Genomic DNA, 17,854 nt, shown 5'->3' on the forward strand with positions numbered 1-17,854 from the left:
AGTCGTATAAGTACCATGTTTGGTTGATAGCTATGATGGAACATAGGTACAAATAAAATTCCATATTCTCCGTACATCCCTTTTTAGCCATTTTCAACCCCGATTCCGACTGAGGCTGAACGAAGACTTAAACGACATCCAGAGCGTCACATTTCATTTCAGTAACCCCGAAAACAATGGGTCCCACACTAATGTATGTCGTCTTCCTTTTTTTTTTCATTTTACCACCTCCCCTAGTGATGGTAGGGGTGTCTGACCGCACACAATTTTTCCGGATAGTAAGTCATATGTGTACCAACTTCGGTTGAGAGCTATGCTACAACATACACACGTACATCGGTCATTATGGGCATTTTTTCCACCCCTTCTCATCCCCCATGACAATGAGGCTTAAGATACGGTATAAAGACATTCGGAGTGTCACTGTTCGTCTCAGCGACCTCGAAATATATGGATTCTACATTAATATTGAACATTTTCTATTTTTAGACTTCACCCCTTTTCAAACCCCGCCCCTAGGGATGCTAGGATTGTATTAATCCCACATTTTTCCCCCCAGATATTAATTCAAGTACCAAGTTTGGATGAGAGCTATGCTAGAACATACCAGGTGTATGCATAAGCTTTTGCCGGTTTTTATGGTAAAGACTACACGTAATTTACAAGGGAAATTGAGTTTTTAAATTCAAAATTTTGGCCGTCGGCTTCTAAACAATTCGCCCATATTTTAGGTAAGTTATGAATACCATGCCAGGAAAACTGTTTGTCTTTTGTGTCATACCATTTCATCGAGACATTTTTCAACTTCCACGAAATTGATGAAGTGCTGCTCTGCGAACCCATGCTCCATTGATGCGAAGTGGTGATAGATGGCGCGAGGTCGGGGCAGTACGGCATGTGCGAAAGGATGTTTCATCCGAGAGATTTCAAGGTGTCTCTCACTGGTTTTGCTATGTGATACGGCGCATTGTCGTGTAACAAAATCACTTAGCCGTGTCTTCTGGCCCATTTCGGTCTATTTCGACCAATGCGTGATTTAAATTAATGATTTTTTATTAGGGTTGTTTATAGTCGCTTTAACTCCAAGGTCTTATCGCGACTCTTACATATGATTACAGAATAATAGTAAAAATAATAATAATAATATTGTAATTATAAAAATGTGAGGAAAAAATAAGTATAATGTAATTACATTTTGGAGTACAAGCCAGTGTCTTTGAGGAAGTTGATAACTTGATGACTCAGTGCTGGAGAAGACAGTGTAATTTCCATTTCCTTAGGGATGCTGTGGTGTTGGCGCCAATGGTCATACAGTTGACATTCTGAGATGAAATGCTTGACAGTGAGAGAGCAGTTACATTTGCTGCAGGTGGGAGGTTGTTCCTTTTCTAGAAGATAGTTGTGGGTGATCTTCGTATGACCTATCCTTAGTCGGGAGATTAAGACTTGTTCATGTATGGTGAGGTTTTGGAGAGGATATGTTCTCGTAGATATCATTTTAATTTTTTGGAGGTTCCTAGTGGAAGTTTTAAGCCAGTTCATTTTCCATTGTTCGTGTAGTTTGATTTTGATATAAGCGATGATATCAGAATGTGGCGTGGCAATTTTACGGTCATTGATTGGAAGACTAGTAGCTTTTTTTGCTGCTTGATCAGCTGATTCGTTGCCTGGTATTCCTCTGTGAGATGGTATCCACATAAAAATAGCATTTTTTCCTGCAATCTTGATCTTGTGGTACAGCATTTGAATTTCTTTAACAAGGAGGTGTGTTGTTGATGGATTTTGTATTGAAGTTAATGCACTTTTGGAATCAGAGAATATTATGAATGAGTTATTGTAGCTTGTTTTTGAAGTATGAATCATGACCTGTTTAAGAGCATACAGTTCACTTGTAAAAACTGTGAAAAGATCTGGTAATTTGTATAGCTTACTATAGTCTTTATATTTCACTGCACAACCATTTCTCTCATTGAATTTTGATCCATCAGTATAAATTGCACTATATGATGAGCATCTATTACAAATTTCATTAAATAACTGTTGGAATTTTGCTGTGTCAGTTTGAGCTTTAAGATTGTTGTTCAATTCCCAGTTGACTGGAGGCAAATGAGTTTTCCATGGAGGGGTATCTAGTGAGTTGTGTGGAAATAAAATGGGTGGAAGGCTGAGGTTTATTTCTTTGAGAAGATTGGATATTCTGATGTTAAAGCGTTGGGGTTGAGATCCAGTTAGTTTTCATTTATGTCTCTTTGAAATTAGGTGTTTTTTCAAGTGTTGGTTACTTGTACCAGCTATCTTGAGTGCGTATGTCAGACTCAGCTGTTTACGTCTGATTTCAAGTGGTGGTTTGTTGGCTTCAATCTCTATACTAGCTATGGGGCTGGTGCGGTGGGCTCCTAGGGCAATTCGAAGAGCTGAAGATTGGATGGTATCGAGGATCTTACGAGTAGATGGTCTGGCAGAACAATATACTATACTGCCATAATCCAGTTTGGCTCTGATTGTGGCTCTGTATGTGTTCATTAGGACATGGTAGTCTGCTCCCCAGTTTTTTGCTGAGAGAATTTTCATGATATTCATTCTTCTTTGACACTCGTCTTTAAGATTTTTAAGGTATGGGGTCCAGGTGAGCTTGTTATCAAATAGAAGTCCTAGAATTTTAATAGTTTTAACTGATTCAATTTTATGGTCTTCCATATATAATTCAGGGTTAGCGATGGTATGTGTACATTTGCAGAAGAGAATACATTTGGTTTTAGTTTTAGAAAATTTGAATCCTGTGGTTTTAGTCCAGTTTTGAATATTTACAATTGATTCTTGTAATAGGAGTTGAGTCGTCATAATGTTTTTCCCTGGGCAGAAGATTATCAAATCGTCAGCAAAAAGGCAACACTTAACTGGTGAGTGGATGTTAGAGACTATACCATTAATTGCCACAAGAAACAGTGTTACACTGATAACTGATCCTTGTGGGACTCCATTGTTGATTACTACTTCCTTTGACAGCATTCCATTTACTCTAACTTGAATTGGGCGCATTTGGAGAAAATTATAAATGAAATATAGGATATTTCCAGATATCTTATGTGTCATTAGTACTTTGATTACATAGTCTTTCCATACCATGTCATATGCCTTATTAATATCTAAACTGACTGCTATTAGGTGTTGGTTATTGGTTATTGGTTGGTTGGTTATTGTTGGTTATTAGGTGTTGGTTATCTGTATTTCAGATTCCAGACTTATCAAAGTGTATGTTGTGGAGTGTGCTTTACGGAACCCGTTTTGCACATTACTGAAGAAATTTATGTGTTCGAGATACCAGCGTACTCTTTTGTTTACTATTTTCTCCATGAGTTTACACATCGCATTAGTTAAAGAAATAGGGCGATAATTTTCTGCAATTGTGTTGTCTTCCCTGGTTTGGGTATTGGAACTGCAATGGCATTTCGCCATTGGCCAGGAAATGTCTTAGAGCTCCATATGTGGTTGAAAATGGCCGGAAGATAATTTATTGCACTTAGTGGAAGCTGTTTTAGAAATTCATAAGGGACCGTATCCGGGCCAGGACTAGATTTGCCACATTTGTCAAGTTCAGTAATTATTTCCTGTAGTTGAAAATCATCGTTTAGATTATAGTTGGGGTCAGAGATGGCTTTCCTTAGATCAACGGGTTCACTGGATTTCTTTGTATGGAGAAATTCAGGATCATAATTTTTGTCACTAGAGATCTCGGCAAATGTGTCAGCTAATTTACCAGCGATGTTTTGAGGTTTGTTTATGAAGGTTCCATCAACAGAGTTTCTGAGGGAAGTAATGTAGAAGTGATTATATTTGCCATTTATTCTTTGAAATTTATTCCACATTTCCTTTTGTGGGGTTTGGGAATTTAGCGAGGAGACAAATGATAGCCATGAATTCTTTTTTGCTGAGTTTAATTTCTTTTCGAGCGATTGCTCTATACTTATGAAATTGAGCTTTATTTTCAGGTGTTGGTTTTCTTTTGTAGAGGTAGAAAGCATGATTCTTATCCTTAATAGCCTGCTTACAAGTGTCATTCCATCAAGGTACTGTTTTCTTAAAGGAATTTGAGATTACTTTTGGAACACTTTTACAAGAACTTCTGTGAAATCTTGAACAATGGTATTTATGTGCTTAGAAGGGAAATCATTTGGAGGGGTTAAGTCTTTTAAGTGATTATTGACTGTCTGCTTAAATTTCGCCCAATCTGCCGTATTTAAGTTCCATTTAGAGTTGTTAATAAATGAGGAGTTGACAGAAGAATTTTCATTATTGATTTGTATCGGGAAGTGGTCACATTTCCTTGGAGTGTTGAATAAACAGGCCAGTTGAAAAGGGTTGCTTCGTCCGGTGTGCAGATGGTTAGGTCTATACTACTACAGGTGCCGTGGGCTATGTCAAAGCGAGTTGGAGCAGTAGAGTTCATTAGAATTAAATCAAATTCATGGAGTATCTTTTCTATCTCTTTTCCTCTTGCATCAGAACTATGGCTACCCCATAACGTGTTGTGGCTGTTGAAGTCGCCTACTAGGATGAATGGTTTAGGTAGTTGGTGGATAAGGTTTCGTAGATCGTCACCTTGAAACAAATAACTGTTTGGAATATAAACATTGCAGATACATAGAGAAGGTGGTAGATGGACTGAAATTGCTACAGCTTCTAAATTAGTGTTAACAGTAATTCCTTTGGCATAGATATTGTTTTTGATATAAGTAGCTACTCCTCCACTCGCATGATTCACATTAGTTCTATTTTTGTGGTAGATACTCTAGAGCAGGGCCATCCAAACAGCGCTCCCCGAGCGCTAGCGCTCTGGCTGCGCTCCAAGCCAGTGCTCCGAGCGCTTTGGGGAAGGTAGTGGTGGGAGAAGCTTGGCTGGCTGAGCGAGCGGTCTGCCCGCCGCGCCGAAGGGAGCAGTCGATCCATCAGTCGTAGTCTAGTCTACAGCGACTATATATATAGTGTCACTGTAGTCTAGTCCAATGCGCTTTGTTGACAGCGTGTAACTAAATAACTAAATCAGTTTCGCAGTTGTCATGACTAAACGTCATACCAAAAAAAGAAGTGGTGAAGCAACAGCCTTTAAAGCAGAATAGGAAATTTAATTTTTCTGTACAGCTTATAAAGGGCATGCCAAATTTTTAAGTGTGCCACCGAAATTTAATGTGTTAAAAAAAGCACAATTCGGAACGGCAATACAGTGCCAACCATAGGGATGATTACGGTGATTTGACAGACGCCAGACGCCAATCGAAGTTGGAAGAATCGAAAGAAAATTTCAAGCAGTACTGTTCTGTAAATATTATTGTTTTAATTTTTAAATGCTTGTTTACAAATGGGAATGAAGAAATGATTGAATTATCTGAAGAATACTAAAATTGTGACTTGCCGTATTTTTGTCTGACAGGTGATTGAGGAGAGTGAGTTGGTGGACCCATTTTACGAACAAGCTACAACTGTTCGCCGCGAACTGCCAAAGCTGGGAAACCCTTCACAGAAGAGAATGTAATCAACGAGTGCCTAATGGATGCGGCGGCATGTATTTGTCCTATGGAGCTAGTTGAGAAATTTGATAAAATCTCTCTTTCTCCTCAAACTGTGGCTCACAGAATAGACGATATGGCCGTTGATATGGAACAACATTTAATGGAGAAGGCAGCAAATTTTGTATCCTTTTCCATCGCCCTCGACGAATCAACCGACATTGCGGACAAAGCTCAGCTCGTTATTTTCATTCGAGGGGTGGATGACGATCTTCGGGTCACCGAGGATTTCCTAGACTTGGTAGCTCTCAAAGACACCACTACCGGTTTCGATATTTTCCAAGCAGTGGAGGGTGTTTTTGAGTCAATGGGATTAAAATGGGAGCGGTTGACTAGTGTAACGACGGATGGAGCTCCTGCTTTACGTGGTCTACGCACGGGTTCCTCAGCTATGTAAAATTAAACATGGCTGAGAGCGGTAGTACCCTAATGGCGGCAATCCAGTGCTTTATACACCAGGAGGCAATCTGTGCAAAAGTCGTCAAGCTTAAAGACGTAATGGGAACAGTTGTGCGAATGGTAAATTTTCTTCACTCCCATGGACTCACGCACCGTCAATTCAAAGAGTACCGGGCGAGTTGGCCGTGCGGTTAGGGCGCGCAGCTGTGAGCTTAATTAAGGCCACGGCCGCTTCCTTCTCATTCCTGGGCCTTTCTTGTCCCATCGTCGCCATATGACCTATCTGTGTCGGTGCGACGTAAAGCAAGTAGGAAAAGAAAAAAAAACAGAGTTCTTGGATGACATCGAAGTGGAGTATCCGGATATCCCGTACCATGCAGAAGTAAGATGGCTGAGCAACGCGAAGTGCTTCATCGAGTTTTTTGCTTGCGGAATGCAATAGATACCTTTTATGACATGAAAGGGTGGCCCGAGTTTCTTTTGCGTGATACTAAGTGGGTGGCGGACTTGGCCCCTTTAAGTGACTTTACTGCCCATCTGAATACTTTGAACACTTCGCTTCAGGGCGAAAAGCACATTATCTCCGATTTGGTGGAAAAAATTCAAGCGTTCAAAAGAAAATTAATTTTGTGGGAAAACCAGCTGCGTGCAAGGAACCCAGGACATTTTCCATTGCTTGAAACAGTGAAATAAGGTGTCGACTTTGATGAGTATTTGCAGGTAATTCTCCAATTAAAAGAAGAGTTTGAAAAGAGATTTTCAGATTACAGAACTCCAAGCGGTGTTAGATGTATTTGTTCGACCATTTTCTCTTAGTGCAGACAGTGCTCCACAGCTATTTCAATTAGAGTTGCTTGAACTGCAGTGCAATGTTCGTCTTAAAGACCGCTTTCTAATGTCACGAAGTTTAGAAGAATTTTACAGCCGTTTTCCGCAAGAAGAATATCCCCTTTTGTATAAACATGCATGTAAAGTTCTGTCAATGTTCGGCTCAACGTACATTTGTAAGCGTTTCTTTTCGGTTCTTAAGCTTAACAAAAGTAAACATCGTGCAACGATAAGCGATAGAACTTGCGCAATTGTTTAAGAATAGCTGTGTCCAGAAATATTGTAGGCCTACTCAGTTTGGAGATGATTGTTTGCTCCAAAAGTAACAGGTCGTAAAAACGACTGACCGAAAGTCACTCAATGTCTGTACTATCTGTTCATATCGGTAAAACGTTGTTGAATTTTCCTCGCAGATATGTTCAAATTTCAGTTTTGAATAAATCGCATTACTGTATTCTTTACTTAGCACTTGATTTCGTTCCCTGCATATTCCATACGTCGGAGTACCTTTCGATTTGTAGATGCGGTATATTTTTATGGCAAAACAGCCCTATCAATATTATGTTAACAAACCCACAAAAGCCGTCGGACGCATGACTGTACGTACGTATCTGGTCAGCGCGGTCCGAACATCGTCTCTCTCAGGTCTCCTCGCTGCCACACTGTAGTGGTGGTAGGGGAAGGAGCGCTAGTCTGACTGCCCAGTGCTCCCCGAGCGCGGGCGCGCTCTCGGAGCGCAATGGCTGGATGGCCCTGCTCTAGAGTCTTAGATTGGCAGCAAAGTCGTTCTGAAAGTTTGTTTCTTGGAGACAGATAACAGATGGTTAGTGTTTGTTTATTAGGAGTTGTAGATATTCTAACTGTGATCGATAACTGTTAAGATTCCATTGGAGTAATGTTGCCATAATAATGATCAAAAGCAGAACGAGGTTTATCTCCATTGTTATACTGGGAAGGAATTGTCGTCACTGGAATAGTCTGGCGTTACATTGATATGCGTTGGGTCTTCACTTTGACTGGCGGATTTCAGTAGTTTTTTTAACTATTCGAGTGCTTTTGTTTTTTATGCTTTTATCGATATAGTAAGGATAGAGTTTTTGAAGGGCTTTAGCAAGACCTTCTATGTCTTGTGTGTAGTTTGAAGCAATTTCTGATATGTCCTTGGCACCAACTGTATTTTCAAAGAAGGACTGGAGCTGTAGGTAGCTGAGGGGAAATATTGATGGGTCGGCTTCCAGAACTTGTTTTACTGGCAGGAGCATATCACTTATTGATTTTTGCGCGTCTGTCTTGGGTTTCTTGGAAGTGTGATTTGTCTTACGGTTTTCGATTTGTTCAGGAGAGGCCAGTATGGATTTGTTGCTATCAGGAGGATTTGGATTAGTTGTTTCACTGCTAGCTAGTGAAATTGGCCTTTTACATCCAGGAAAATTCACTGTTGTAGGGGTGGCGTGTGTTCCCATAGGTGCTGCAATTTCTATCTCAATTTGAATTCTGGAGGGGGAGGATCATTACAGACGGCTAAGTGCTTAGTCAGGGTTGGTCATTGAAGTGGCTTCTTGAGTAGGCCTATCTTTTGGGAGTGAGCTAGAAGAGCTAGAAGAACCGATGTCTGTTTTGGGGTTTTCGACCTGTGACTTTTGTGAAATCTCTTGGAGCTGAGGAAAATTATTCGAAGAGGATTCATCTTTTCTAAGTGATACGTTGTTAGACAATCTTTGGCCAGATGTCCTTCGGTATGGCAAAGAAAACAAGTGGATGAGTCGGATGATAGGTAGATCCAGTAGTTTGTACCATCGTATTCGAGATGAAGGGATTCGGGGAGTTTATCAAAGTCTTCATTTTGAATGTACATTTGTCTTCGAAAGCTTAAAATGTGGGAGAATCCTGGAATTGACAAACCTGCTCTGATTGGGGTAATCCTAGACATGATTTTCACACCGAGTTTTAACAATTCCTCTTCAATAACATAGTTTGGGATCACAGGACAGACGTTGGATAATATAATACGCTTGTTTTTTGTTAGAAGGGGTCGTATTTCCAGTGATACATTGTTTATTAAGATCTTAGGGTTTGTCAATATCAGATCTTCGACATTTTTCTTACTAGAGAGAAAGATGCATATCCTTCCGTTCGATATACGTGAAACAAACCGAATGTTGCTAGGGGTTGTAAGTTTACCTATAGCTAGCACATAATCCTTGATACTGATCCCATCAAGAGATTCGATTACAATAGCTTGTTCTTTGGAGGGGTACGACTGTATTGCAGCAGAATAGCTTAACCTTGAATTACGTTCGTTACTAGGCCTAGGCCTACTTGTGACGGTTGTCATTTGGTTACCTGATGCACTGTTAGGATGTGGAGGATTATTTACGGTGTTGTTATTATTATTTGTTGGCTTGCATGGTGTCTGTTGAGGAAAAATATCATTGATTTTTTCATTCATTGAATTCGATAGATGCCGACCTCTATCAACAGAGGTGGCCATTTTGAGTAGGTCAACAAAGGGTTTTAGGTTATCTGTATAGTTCTTCACTTCTCACAAGGACCACGGAAATAATGTCAGGTATCTTACTTACAAGAATATAATAGGTGATCTAAATATTTACTTCTGATCACTCTTACACTAATGTAACGATTACGAAACTTTATTATATACCAAAACTTGAGCAAGGTAATTACTCGCGAACATCATCAGTCACTGCCTTCTCGATGCATATTCATTAATGATTTGTTGGCAATAGCGTGGTGCATTAACGGTTTCGCCGGGCTTCAGGAGTACATAACACTCAATACTGCTCTGGTCCCACTAGACATAAAGCATCGTCTTCTTGCCGAAGCGACTTGGCCTTGGTGTTGAAGGACCGGCTTCGCCAGATGGCAGCCACGATTTCCTCCGCTTCGGTTTCAAAATAAATACATTTTTCGTCACCCGTCACAATTCGGTACAGAAATTATTTTCTTTGGAGGCGTTGAAGCACGGTTTCAAAACTGACTACGATTTTCCATTTTCTATTCATTCAAATTGTGTGGGGCCAATTTACCGTGTTTACTGACCTTCTCAGTTGCTCGTAAACGTCTGATAGTTGTTTCTTGTCACACATCTAATGCTTGTGCCAATTATTGCTGACTTATTTGGGTCATCGTCCAGTAACGCCTGCAATTTTTCGTCTTCGCACTTTTATGGTTTACCAGAGCGTGCACTATATTTTACATTAAATGCAGCACGTTTAAATTGTCGAAATCATGCCTCACACGTTCTAATCGATGGAGCATATTCACCATATGTTTCTACTAGTAAACTATGACTTTCCACAAACTTTTCTTTTGATGAAATAAGAAAAGCAAGTGTTCTTTTCCAGGCAGAAACGTCGACAAGATCACTGAACGATGCAACACAGACGCTAGTGTTTGGAGGAATCAACTTGTGTGCGTTGGTACGTTAATGTCAGAAGAACAAACTGACGTATATGTCAAATTCATACGCTGCGTACTGTTCGCTTGCGCCATCATTTAGTGAAACCGGAAAAAAGTTATGCATACACCTGGTACGCAAATATATCCATGTCATTTTGGACATTCTTCTTCATCCCCTCTAACCGTTGTGCCAGCTGGGGATTAACTCTGATTTAAACGGCATCCGGACTAAAACAATTCATCTCAGCGACGCAAAAAACTATGGATTCGATACTAATATAGGTGGTTTTCGATTATATTTACATATTACCATGACTTAAATAGAAATCACATCCTCTGGGGGATAGAGTGGAGGATCAACTGAAGGTAGGAAATGATAGATTATCGGTAAAAGGAAGTTGACAAGCTTTCACTCGTATACACATCGTCACCATATTGTAACATTTTAATCCTGAGTGAAAATATGGTTTCTAGATCATTGGTGTAAATGGTGTAGAGCAGGGGACTAAGCACTGCACCTTGAGGCACGTGTAGACGTAGGAAATGAGGATCACGGGAGGACGTGAATTCTTGGAGACAGGACTGAGATAGCTTCTGTAGGCGGACAAACTGAGGTGGGAGCCTGGACAAGGAGGGAGAGGGTAGAGTGGTTGGTATACTGGATGCGGACGAAGAGCAAATGGCGGAAAGGATGGAGGTGTTAAGGTGGTGGTGCGGTGATGAACTTCTTTGCAGTGAACACAACAGAGAGTAATTAAATTAGAACACTGACTGGAAACATGCGGCCCTGAGCAACGGCTTTGACAGGTGTAAGTCACGCACTAAGTCATTCAATGTCCTCAGGGCTGTAAGACGGATGCTTGATGTTGATGCCATTATACGGTTGTATAAATCATTATCTTCCACTTCTGAAAGTTCTTGCCAACTGAAGGAGTTAACGATATTAGTTATTCATTGCCATGAGGTATTGGTGTGATGACTGAACGCTAATTGGGGTATGACATTCTCCGTTTATTTTTTGATGAAAAATATCTTATTTTGGTTATGCAGAAATAGCAATCATCAGTATGAATACTCTCTCACGTCATATCATGGAAACTTTGAAAGACATAAGCTCTTCCTTCCCTTTCAGCCACAGAATCAGATATACATAGCGCATGTTGCAAGTTATGCGCGGAGCGCAACCTTTATTTTGGTCACCGAGCGGACAGGCGATATGCAGTTTCCAGCAGTTTTGTAATATTCCTTTGATTACTACTTGTGAAATCCCCTCATACGAACCAAAAACAATTCGGGTAATTGTTACAACCACATTATTTGTCCTTCTTCATTTTTCTAAGCACAAAACCACAGCAAAATTTGAAAATTCAAAACTGTGTATGCACGCTTTAAACAGTAATATTAGCTAATACACGTGTTCGGGAAGTGAACTTCCAAGTCAGAACATTTCTATAAACACACCTCCAGTCATCCAATTAAAATAACATAAACAGTCCTAATCGCATTCACTTAACAATCCGAATATTCATGTATGCAGCGGTAAGCATTAACAACGATATCTTATCTTCCCGACGTGATAAAAACATTATGTTTTCAGGAAATGTAATCAGCACGTTATGTGTAATAAAATCCACCTCTTTCCTTCCCATTTCTCGAAACCTTGCTGAGTTCTGTAATTAATATGGGTTATCAAGCTCAAACACAACAAGTCCCAACGGTTTATTGTGGTGCTACATATACATCGACTTTTGATTAACATTTAATTCCTTTTTTCTAAGCTTAGTGTAAATACTAGAGATGTGCTTTCTTTCGTCATAGTCTTCCTCAGTTGTCGTTTCATCATATTTTAGCGCTCAAGTATCTGTTGTAGTTCTTTTAAGTCCGAGGGTATTCAGAAGGTAGTTGATCGCCAATAAGTTAAACTATACTAATGACCTTGAATTGTGGTTTGGGTCATCATACCACAGACCAGTGTGTTGCAGCCCTCCATGCCACCCTATCATGTGCTAATCTTTTCATTTCTTCGTAGCTATTAGCTAACGAAAGTGTATAATTTATTCGAAATTTCTTTTTTTCTACAATGCTTTTGAAGTAAAAGAGAAAATTTTTCAGCCAATAGCATTAATTTGCATTATCTTAGCATATATGTTTTTCCTTAAATCGACAATGACAGATTCATAGCAATGGAATAGTGCTCAAATTCAATAGTTTTCGTCTACCACTGCAAACAGAATACGTGGCATTTAAGGTGTTTGAGGAAGGATCTGTTCTTACTACTAATTAAATTAAAACAATTACTCAGTTCGACGACTCGTATGAGATTTCCTTGCATTCATTCTCTACTATTTTCCATTCTATATTTTCCATAACACTGGTAAAAGCTTTGTGAAATTCAATAACCATATTTAGTAAATTCCCCGAGGCCTGTTCGCTCGTGGCTGAGATTTCTAATTTCCATCCACATTTCTCTGTATCCTACGCTTGTATTTCTCGAATAGCTATGCACAATTAAATAATTGATCCATTCCTATTTACAGATTTCATTTTGCAATCTTTATCCCATTATCTCAATTCAAAAGTGAGGTTCAAAGCATTTAATTAAATTAATGTAGATAAATATAACTTCGAAGAGATTTATATCTACAAAATTTCTCAGAATTGACCAGGAGCCTCTAAGGGATTTATATTTAATAACAGTAAATAACATAATAACAGTGTTATGGGCTCTACGTCCCACTAACTGCTTTTACGGTTTTCAGAGACGCCAAGGTGCCTGAATTTAGTCCCGCAAGAATTCTTTTACGTGCCAGTAAATCCAACGACACGAGGCTGACGTATTTGGGCACCTTCAAATACCACTGGACTTAGCCAGGATCGAGCCTGCCAAGTTGGCGTCAGAAGGCCAGCGCCTCAATCGTCTGATCCATTCAGTCCGGCAATAATAATAACAATGTTGGAGGTAATTGTGATTACGATTACTGTTAAAGGAATCTATGTTGTTTTCATTACGAAAGTAAATTCGTATTTTTGATGAAACAGTGAACCTGAATCTTTCTGGGTGAACCGGGCAATCCTTTGCCATTTCAGCTAGGCATATGCTAATATTTGGGTGACATGATACTTATGAAAAGTATGTACATCAATGCAATACGGAATCCGAGTATATTTAAAGTCCTTTGCTTTCTAAGAAGGGAAGTGCACTGATAATGATAGTCAAATATTTCCCAGCATTATATATCATTACTTTTGTCATCGTTCATACACCGCTGTGTTATCATTATAATGTATGCCCGTTGCTCTTAGCAGACAGGCTCCATTGTATCTGTTCAGAACAGATCTACTAGATATAGACTAACATCACATTTACGACAGCTTGTTATTATTCTCGTTTAAGTAGTTCAGATGGAAAGTTTATTGCAACTGTACTGATATCAGTATTTGATATCCTTGAAGCTTCGATTGTGTTTTCCTGTACAAACGAATCAGAACAACACGAAGACCATTGGACATTAAATCTCAGACTAAGTCCTAAACTAAGCTTCACTGTTAAAGGAATCTCAGTTGTTTTCATAAATAAAGTAAATTCCTAACTTTGATGAAAGAGGAAACGTGGATCTTTCTGGGTGAACCAGTCATACAGAAAGAAAGAAAAAGAAAGAAGGAAATAAATTAGGAAAGAAAGAAAGAAAGAAAGAAAGAAAGAAAATTACGTTAGAAAAGATAACTAGCATTCTAATATTTATGTTGAAAGATTCCTGACTTTGACTTCATTTTTAAGTACGTGGATTTATTGTTTTAAGATATCAATCGTAGATTTTAAATCAAACAGTTACACCTTTTTTTTCTTCTTATTTTCCTACCGTTTTCCCACACCTGTGGGGTCGCGGGTGCGAACTGTGTCGCACATGTGGATTTGGCCCTGTTTTATGGGCGGATGCTCTTCCTGACACCAACCCCATATGGAGGGATGTAATCTCTATTGCGTGTTTCTGTGATAGCTGGTAGTGCAGTGTGTTGTGTGAATATGAAGAGGAGAGTGTTGGGACGGACACAAATACCCAGTCTCCGAGCCAGAAGAATTAATCAGAAGTGATTAAATTCCCCGACGCGGACGGGAATCGAAGCCGGTACCCTCTGAACTGAAGGCCAGTACGTTGTTGGACCGAAGAGTTACTCCTATCCAGTTATAAATCGTGGTATCTCTTGCGGTCATTGTCATTCTTAGTTTTGAGTAAGTGATATTTCACGCAGTGAAATTTCCCGCGGATCGCAGCGCGTTGAGAGATGACGTGACAATGCAGTAACCACTTGATTGCGTAATTCTGAATTGTCTGTCGAACCTGAAACACTTCTCATTTGACACGCGCTATAAGGAATAATACATGTTCTATATCTAATATCAATTGAAAATATGTTCATGCCGTTCTGCTTTATCTAAACACTGGCCTTTAATACCGTTAGTTGGTGTTCTTAATGAGTTTCTGCCAGTGAGAGCCTTAAGCATCCACTTATATTTCTACAAATACTCTAAAAGAGCGCAAGAATTGTTTTAGATGAATGTGTTTAATATAAACTACTTAGACCAGCCCTTTGCATAACGACAGCGTAGAATGAATACCTCGTATCTCACAAAGTTCTTCCTATCCAATTTTTCCCTTAAGACTCGCCACGCCTCCCAGCCACACATGGATATGCAGTCCATCAGAACAATGTACGTTGTGTTCTTTTTTCCTATGCGGGTGTGTGAAGGAAAATGAACCTTACCTTACCATACTATAGGAAAGCATGTTTGTGTGACATATTTACTAACTCCTAGAGTATAAGTTTTATAAGGTTGATTTTTCTTTACTAATAAGCATAGGAAAATAAACCCAACGAACATTGTTCTGATGGACTGCATACCCAGATGTGGCTGGAAGGCGTGACCAGTCTTAAGTGAAATAATAGATAGGAAGAACTTTGTGAGATACGAGGTTTTCATTCTAGGCCATCGATAAACAATTAGAAGGTTCTCCTTTTGTCTTTTTTCCTTCTGATCGTTTTTGTCCTTTACTCGTATTCCTCATAACTATTGTACTGCATTGCGTTATTTCAGTATTTACGCCTGATTTTCATAAAATCCAACAAAAACGTAATATCTTGTGATTGTGTGGTTAAGTCAAGTACAGAGTGCCTGCTACTTACTGCTTAGCATACGGTAAATATGAAGCAACAGTACTAGAGACATACAATATAACGCAAGCATATGCTCTGTATAGTCATATAGGTTTAGCTAGCATGAAATAGTCAATACTTCCTTCAGCTGCACTATATGACATTGTACACAATTAATCCCTGCAGCGTTCTGCGGTAGACAGAACTCGTGTAAGGCCGGCCCGTCCATCTAAAATTTAAGAGCATATTAAAAATTCATACCTCTGGACGACTTATGGCTAATCTTACTAGATGTAAAAATCCCAGTTATATCAGAGAATAATTATCGGGAATTTTGATAGCCAAATAAGAGTCTTACCTGACGAATGTTCCTGAGAGCAGAAACGTATTTCTTGCACATATTTCTTCGAATAGTTGTTTCTTGGGCTGATAACAGTCATAGCAACACTTTTGAGGACTCTTAAAGCCAATATGTCATCGTAACAACAATATTAGAAGTGGATTGGTTGCCATATTTCATTTCATATAAACTTTTTAAATTTGAAATTCAGAACGAATATGAGAAAAACTCGCAGTTTCTTTTACTTAAAATAATCTCTAAATTGCTTATTAGAGAACTCCTAATAAAACTATTGGGTGTAGGCCTACTATGTATTCTGAAAACCTTAGTGTTCTCTTCCAGTATTACAGGGTTCGTCCGCTTAAATGGAGTCTCAGGGGGTTATATTCCAAATTTATGTTTCCATTTAGTTCCTGTTTTGAGATACGGTAGTAAATATAATTCATATATTTTGCTTGGATAGGAGCCATGTAACATGAACGAAGTCCGTTTATAAGAACATTAAAGATTTTTTATATGATCAGAGACTGGAATTTGTCTTTATGATGCTTTAAGAACTCCTTTTATGCAAGTATAAAAATAATGTTCTCAGAATATGTTGATGATACTCAAATAAAACTTACTGTACGGGTTTTAACATGATTGCTTTAAACATTTTATTTGCACATGTTGTACATAACGAATTATATCCCGCTTGTGAACAAATATTGCAGCATATATCTGAAACATTGTAGCTCAAACGACAACAAGAAAATTAATAACGTACTCCTCTATGGTAAGTGGAATGTCCATAGAAGCAACGTTCAACGCTTTCATTGTTCTATGTTGATCACGTTCAGAGGAAATGTTCCATAATGAGCCCTGACAGCAATCCCTGTGACCATTTTGCACATCTTAATTCTGTATCTCAGTGTTGGGTTATGCCGCGGCAAAGCAAAGCAGTCGGAGATCCATGAAGCCTCCACTCTAGGGACGTGCAAGTCCGACGAGTCGGGTCACAGGTTCATATAGTGGACTATTATCAGTGTGGTTCAAACGTAGAAAGTAATCGTCATTTCCTGCCTAAAATTATGTGAATGTCCGACTCGTTGGCTGAATGGTCAGCGTACTGGCCTTCGGTTCAGAGGGTCCCGGGTTCGATTCCCGGCCGGGTCGGGGATTTTAACCTTAATTGGTTAATTCCAATGGCACGGGGGCTGGGTGTTTGTGCTGTCCCCAACATCCCTGCAACTCACACACCACACATAACACTATCCTCCACCACAATAACACGCAGTTACCTACAAATGGCAGATGCCGCCCACCCTCATCGGAGGGTCTGCCTGACAAGGGCTGCACTCGGCTAGAAATAGCCACACGAAATTATTATTTATTATGTGAATATTCCGCAACAGAATGTTAAGAGATCTAGGATATTGGCATATTCATCAAGATACATTAGCCATCATTTCATTTCATCCTAAATTAGATAACTATCCTAGTATTCCTACGCTACTTCAAATGAGAACTCTGTAAAATGTTTCATTTATGGAAGGATTTTCCGTTTAATGACTTCAAATAGCTTCGAATGTCAATTACATTATGAGCAAATTATTAGCAACACAAACGGATATAGAAAAGAAAAAATAAATGTTACGTTTAAATTGAAATAAACACCTAACTTCTTGCTCTTGTTACAAAGAAATTATAACATCGTCAATCAAGAGAAAATCAAAAAAACAAAAGAGACAAAGTGTCCCACTGCTGAAGGCTTACAGTGAAAGATCTATTATCCAACACGCATTTCGAAATAAATAACTGGGAATTATAGAATCGTCCATTTCAGAATGCTGTTCCTACTCAAATATCTCATAATATTCCGTCATTCTAATTTAAATCATCGCATTATTTATCGGTAAACTGTCTACCTAGCAACTTGAAAACACCGTTATTCTAAATTCATAAATCATCATAAATGCAAGAGAAATGTTTGAAGGACACAGGATCGTAACATAATATGTCATCCACCAAAATCATGCATTTAAAAGACAGACTCGATCCTCTCGAACATTCATCGAAGACTGCACCTAGATAAAGGACATCAATATACATTGCAGCATCTACAATAACCTTCTCTAACTACGTTGATTCTGCGCCTCCGGATTCCACT

Source organism: Anabrus simplex, chromosome 1 (assembly GCF_040414725.1).
Source record: "Anabrus simplex isolate iqAnaSimp1 chromosome 1, ASM4041472v1, whole genome shotgun sequence".
In the NCBI taxonomy this organism is placed as follows: Eukaryota; Metazoa; Arthropoda; class Insecta; order Orthoptera; family Tettigoniidae; genus Anabrus; species Anabrus simplex.